This window comes from Canis lupus, chromosome 24, assembly GCF_048164855.1.
Source record: "Canis lupus baileyi chromosome 24, mCanLup2.hap1, whole genome shotgun sequence".
Classification (NCBI taxonomy): Eukaryota; Metazoa; Chordata; class Mammalia; order Carnivora; family Canidae; genus Canis; species Canis lupus.
Window position 1 is genome coordinate 20,493,835 of NC_132861.1, and position 7,378 is coordinate 20,501,212.

The following is a 7,378-nucleotide window of genomic DNA, read 5'->3' on the forward strand; positions in this document are numbered from 1 at the left end:
AGTATTTGATCTTCACAATCATCTGGTAAGGTGAGGTTGTTGTATCACTCATTTTACATCTGAATAGTCAGAAGATCAGATGTTAAATAATTCACCGAAGGTCCCAGGAAGTAGCAAAACCCATTCTCAAAACAACTCTCTTGGATGCAGGTCCTGCCTTGTTCCGTACACTGTCTTACTGATTCTGCTCAGGGTTTGTACCCCGCACCAAAGCATGATTCCCGGAATACACTCCCTCCCCAGCCCCCAGGCCCTGGTATATGCTGTCTCTGCCTAGAAAATTCCATCTGCTTTCACCATTTCCAAATGCAGAGTCCCAACTTCAAGGCCCAGCTTAAGTGTCAAGCTGTCCACAAAGGTTTTCCAGATCCCTCCTGGACTCTTCCTCCCTTGTGTTTCCATGGCCCTTTCCTGTACTTAAAAAAAGAACATGCACCACAATCTGCTGAGTGTTCTACTTACTACATTCACATCAGCCTCATGGTCTATAGAAGGCAAGCCAGGGTATCTAGAAAAATGTCTTATATACATCAGATTCTCAATAAACATCAAGTTTCTTATTTATCATAATAAAGATGCTTATCTAATTGAATTCTTACTATGGACCAAATAAAATAGTAATAGTTAGCATTGGTCAAAACTTTCTATGTGCCAAGTGCTGTTCTAAAAGCTTTGTTCATCTACCCAGTCCTTACTACAAACCTGTGAGATGGGTCCTGTCACTGCCCATATCTTAGAGATGAGAAAACTAAAGCTGAGGAGGATAAGAAACTTGTCCAGGGTTGCCTAGCTAGTAAAGGGTAGAGCTTGCTTTGAATTACTTTCCTTATAAGGCAGGGACAAGTCCTTGAGTTCTAAGAGTTTTGTGTTCATTTCCTTGTGCAAGAAAGAAAGAAACCTTGACTACAGAAGGAGGCTGAATTGGGGTAAAGCCAGCCTCTGACTTCGCTGGTCTTGCTTTTGCCAGAGACAGGCAGCCACTCTGTTGAAGGCTGGTGCTCGCTGTGGTTGTTGGCCCAAAACAAGCCTGGAAATGAAGGCTGATCTGTTTTGAGCTATCAGTATGAAAAAAAGGGAAGAGAAAGCTCCTGCTTTCCTTTTCTGCTGCCTACACACATCTTCTTGGCTTTGATGGCACCCAGGGGATCCCTTCCATGCCTTCATCTTTTAAGGACCAGAACAGGAGAAGCACAAAGTCAGGAAAGCATCTTCAAGGTCGGAAGCCAACTGCATGCTGGGGTGTGCTGCCCTGTGTGGCCCTGGCTGAGTTATTTAATCCCTTCACTCATCAACCCTTCTGGGTACCTTCAGGGTGATCAAAAATTTCTCCTGATGAGTGTTAATTCCTCTGATTATAAAAGAAGACTTTAAATTCAAACACTGTGTTTTGCAACCTGTGGTTGGGATGCTGTTGGGTAGGGAAGTCTGTTTCCAAGACTGCAGGTCCTCTTCTCAGCTGGAGAAGCTGCTCTAGCATGACCTGCTGTGCCTGGGAGATGATCACATGTGTCTATCCCACAGCCAGGAAGCCTGGGACATTTGGGCCAGACCTTTGTCTTCTCTCCTCTCTCTAAGGTCTTAACCTCAACAGAGCCCATATACTCTGTGTTCTAAAATAGTTTGTATTTTATTTTATTTTTTTAAAGATTTTATTTATTTATTCATGAGAGACACAGAGAGGCAGAGACATAGGCAGAGGGAGAAGCAGGCTCCATGCAGGGAGCCCGATGTGGGACTCCATCCCGGGACTCCAGGATCATGCCCTGAGCCAAAGGCAGACGGTCAACTGCTGAGCCACCCAGGCATCCCAATAATTTGTATTTTAAAAATAAGAAATCCATTAAGAATTTTTGATCTCTATCTCTGAAAGCAGGCCACTGCAGTCTGGGAATTTTCTTTTTTTTAATTTCTTTTTAAAATTCCATTATAATTAACATACAATATATTAGTTTCAGGTGTACAATATAGTGATTCAAAAATTCTATACATTACTCAGTGGTCATCATGATAAATGTACTCTTAAACCCCTTCACCTGTCTCACCATCCCTTCACCCAACTCTCATCTGGTAACTACCAGTTTGTTCTCTGAATTTGAGTCTTTTTTCTCTTTGTTTTGTTTTGTTTCTTAAATTCCACATACAAGTGAAACCATATGGTATTTTTCTTTCTCTGACTGACTTACTTCATTTAGCATTATATCCTCTAGATCCATCCACGTTATTGAAAATGGCAAGATTCCATTCTTTTTTATGGCTGAGTAATATTCCATTATATATATAATATGTACACTACATCTTCTTTATCCATTTATTTATTGAGGGATATTGTAAATAATGCTGCAATAAACATAGGGGTGCATATATATTTTTGAATCCGTGTTTTGAGTTCTTTGGGTAAACACCTATTAGTGGAATCACTGCATCATATGGTAATTCTATAATTTTTAAGGAACCTCCATACTATTTTCCACAATGGCTATACCAATTTGTACTCCCACCAACAGTACAAGAGGGTTCCTTTTTCTCCACATCCTCATCAACACTTGTTCCTGGTGCTTTGATTTTAGCCATTCTGACAGGTGTGAAGGGGATATCTTATTGTGGTTTTAATTTGCATTGTTTTGATGATTAGTGATGTCGAGCATCTTTTCATGTGTCTATTGATCACCTGCATTTCTTATTTGGAGAAATGTCTATTCACATCTTCTGCCAATTTTTAAATTGGATTATTTGGGTTTTGGGTATTGAGTTTTATAATTCTTTATATATTTTGAATACTAACCCCTTATAGGATATGTCATCTTCCCCCATTCAGTAGATGGTCTTTTTGTTTTGTTGATTGTTTCCTTTGCTGCGCAGCAGCTTTCTATTTTAATGTTGTCCCACTAGTTTATTTTTGCTTTTGTTTCCCTTGCCTAGGGAGATGTATTTAGAATAATGGTTCTATGACCAATATTAGAGAAATTACTTCCTGTGTTCCCTTCTAGGATTTTTATGGTTTCAAGTCTCACATTTATGTCTTTAATCCATTTTGAGTTTATTTTTGTGTGTGGTGTGAGAAAGTGGTCCAATTTTATTCTTTTGCATGTGGCTGTCCAGTTTTCCTAACACCATTTGTTGAAGAGACTGTCATTTTCCCATTGGATATTCTTGCCTCTTTTGTCATAGATTAATTAACCGTATATTGTGGGTTTATTTCTGGGCTTCCAATTCTGTTCCATTGATCGATGTGTCTTTTTGTGTGAGTATCACACTGTCTGTCTGGGAATTTTCATCCCTTGATAACTCCCCCAAGCAGCTTATTTCTCTATAGCTTCTTTATTTCTTTGTTTCTTCCACATATTCTCCATACACACTAAGATTCTTAACAATAGGTTGAATAACAACCAAAGCAGGGAAATTCATGGCATTTGACAAAGGGGAGGAGGGGAGGGTTGGTGCTGGGACAGAAAAGATAATCTGATGTTCTTTGACTTGAGTTGTTTAAACTTTGTTAATGGTTTTTATGTCTTAAATCATCACTGAAGTTCCAGTCTTAAAGCTTATTAATGTAGATGTAGAAGAGTCAAGATTCACAGTCTTTCATAGGAAACCAATCTACTGATGCTTTTAGCTGGTTTAAAAAATAAAGATAAAAAGGGTTTTAGAAACCCGCAATCAATTTCAGCAAAACTCTGCCTCTAGAGAAGTTCTAAATGGTAGTTTAGAATGTCCCATCTTTCATACATTTTCTCTGTTTATCATGGCCCATGAAACAAGCAAACATTAAGGCAAAAGACAAAGGGTCTAAAAATCAGTGGTATAGCCAGTGATTCCTAATTGGGAGACCCATCTCACTCTGTCCCAATGGCTAAGAATGCCTGACACCACCAACACCACTGCTTCTCCTTCCCTTGCTACCACCTTCAGCATTAGTATTATCCTTTTCAGACCTTTGTAGAGCAAAGGAGAGTTGACGTGGATTCAGATAAGCTTGACTAACAGATTTCCACCCAGTCCTTTGCTGCTTCTGCCTATGGCATGTCATGAAATATCCATGAACTTCAGTGTTTTCATCTTCAGAAATGAGGATGAGAATGACCTCCTCTGTGCAAACCCTGGGAGGACTTGTCACCAAAACCCAAGTTCCTCCTGTCTCTCTCCCTGGCTGTATGGCCCCAACTTTTATATTAGGGGAAGGATCCTTCACTTTCTACAGTTGGCATGGAAAAATTTTCCTTTGCCCTTTCAGGTTTTCCTACCTGGTTTAAGAATTAAATTGGCAGGAGACAGATTAACAGGAGAAAATCAGATTTAATTAATTGTGTATAGGGAATTCACATAGACAGGAGGTTCCAAAGACAGCCTGATAAATCAGATAATATGTCATCCTGAACTAAGGAGAAGGGATATGGACCTGGGACTTCAAAGGGAATTAAAGCAATTCACAGGAAGATGAAAAGGAGTAAATGTTTGGTTAACAAGTGTTTGGTGACCCATCCCAAAACAACAGGACATAGAGAGGACTTTGATGCAACAGGCGTTGCTAGGTTCCTCCTGTCTACCATAGTTGGCTCACAGTATAGTGTAGTTATTTATGTGACAGCTCTCTTCCTGAAGCAGGTCCTCTATCTAAATTCTTTCAGGCAATTAGGGGAAAGGTCAAAGTTTTTTCCTGACTTGATTGTTCTCAGCTTGAAATAACCTGCATTTGAAGGTGGCACATTTTGGGGCAACTCACCCTTGGCCCTTCCACCACAATCTCAGAACCTCCTCAGAGTGAAAAAAATAAACTAACAAGTTTGCTATCAACAGAATGCCAGTCACTCATCAAAAACTTAATGAATGCATAGTATGTCTAATTCCAGCAGCAGCCCTGCCAAGCAAGTGCTGATCACCTTTGTTTTATTGACAAGAAACTTGAAGTACAGAGTTTAAGCAGCTTGCTCATTGTTGCTTCACCAGGAGGTGGCACAGCTGGCAGTAAGCAGGGTACAATCTTGGCTTTTTGCTGCAGAAGAGGAATCTACAGTTCTCAGACTGCAGGGAGCTTTCATTTGGTTCCAGCTTCACTTGTGCATGAATGCAGATGCCTCTCTCATTTGCACATTGACCATGTTGGAGCGTCATTGTCTTGTGCAGCACAGGTCCTTCAAGCTTCTTCCTGCTGTAGCAGAGCATTTCCCTTAGGGTAGAGCCAAAGACCTGCAAGGGTCGGTCATCCCTTCCTCTCGAGTTGAGAGTGGTCTGCAGTGATTAAGAAGGTGGTGGACAGCATGTCTTTGCATCTGTTCTCTGACCTTCCTGAGGCCCTAGCAGTGCTTGGGAGAGTGAGGGCAGGCTGGGAGGCTGGACTGTCCTTGGTGTGTCAGTGCCAAGCATTATTGTTGTCAACAACATCGGAAAGAAGGAATGCAGGGAGGGATGGGGCAGGCCCTACTGAGTTCTGGGGGCAGTCCCTTTTCCGTGGTAGGGAGAGACCAGGGCTAGTAGCACCATCAAACACGGAAATGCTGAGGTATTTTCCCCAGAGATGCTGCCCACGCCAGGGAAGTGACAGGCCTTCTTAACAAAGATTACTGAGTCCCAGGGCTTCCCCCTGAGGGGCAGGGCAGGTCACTCACTGTGCCAGAGCCCAGCCCTAGAGCCTCAGGGCTTGGATGGGACACACAGGCAGGCAGAGGCTCTTCTCAAGTAAGGAGATCTTACTGCCAACAAAATCATGAGGCGGCAGCATATGAAGTAACAACATCATCAACACCACCACCAACAAAAAAAGCCACGTTTTAGCGGTATGTTATTTTATAAATTCAAATTGAATAAATTATTGTAAATTGGTCAATGAAAACCATGAGGCTCTTCTGACAAATACAAACATTTTAATGGGAGGCATGGGTGGCTTTTGCTGACATATGTGCAAGCCAACATCTCACTTACTTATATTATTTTGTGACACACTATTGAGAAAAATCTGGATTCATACAGATCAACTATTATAAATTCCAAACATTTAAAAATATCTTCCTTTGCAATTTCAGGATATCTTAAAATTAAGAGGCCAGGAGATTTATTTTTGGAGTCCACATTAAAACACACTAACCTGGCAGTTGAGACTTGAGTGTTTTCTGATGATTTGTATTTTGGCTGTTATATCTTTGAATATGTTTTATTAATTTTTAGTTTTAAAACACTTGAATTAAACAACTGAAGTGAATCCTTGTAGAACTCTGATACCAACAGACCCATAGGATTTAGAGGAACCTGCATTAGAAGCCACTGGCCCAGGTAAATCAAAGGGACTCTGGAGTATGTGCTGGGCTGTTCATTACTAACTGCCTGTAGATTTCAGAACATTCACTGGGTAGTCAGCACTGTAACATGGTGGGTAGGACATGGGCTTTGCTCTCAGATAGACCAAAGTCTAAATATGAACTCTGTCACATAGTTCCTAAGATTACTGTTTCTCAGCCCTCCATTTCCCCATCTATGGACTGGAAATGGTGCCACCTAAGCAATATGGTTCCTGTGAAAATGGAATGAGATTATGTATTTAAAGCTCTTAGCCCAGGCTTTGGCATTTAGAAAGTACTTTCATAGGCGGGGTGGGAGCAACTACTTTGGGCAGGGCTGCCAAGGACCGAGTGCTGTGCAGGCTGCTGAGTGCTGCATGGACTCCAGATATCAGCGTCCTTTGGAGGCTCTCCTGTATTCAGCTCCCATGTCACCCGAGCTCCAGGCCCACATGTGCAGCTTGTAGCAGATTTGGGTGTCTAGTAGCAGCTCAAAATCAGGAAAATACAGAATTGAGGACCTTTGCCCTCCCAGTGCTGTATACCCCCAGATCCTATTATTCTCCTGATTAATGATCTTAAAATACTATTGACTTTCCTTACCAAGGCCTATGACCTTGGACTTAAAGTGAGGTTCACAAAGCAGCAGCCCAGGTATCTCTCCTGGAGCTTGTTAGAAATGCAGACACTCTGAACCTCTAGACTCAAAAGCTGCTTTTTAACAAGATTCCTGGCAATTTTTCTGCATATGCAGTTTGAGATGCACTTAGCCTACTCTTGCTGACCTTCTCAGGGTTTCACTCCTCCTGACACAAGACATCCAAAACTATGAAAGCCTGGACCAGCCTCTCCCCCTTCTGGACCCCTTCCGTGAATGAAGGGTAATCTTTGAGTTTGATTAATGTCTAGCTGTTCTGATGGTTGATTTAGGATCCATGAGAAGTGGCACTGGGCTCAGATCTGGGTAGACAGACCTCCCACTCCTGGGATGAGCCCCCATGTTGACTCAGGCTGATCCTTCAGGCCCATGGGCACATGGCTAGTGAGGACCCCCAGGCCTCAGCTCTGTTCTGGGCCTTGGTCCACTCTGAATCATGTATCTGTGAATG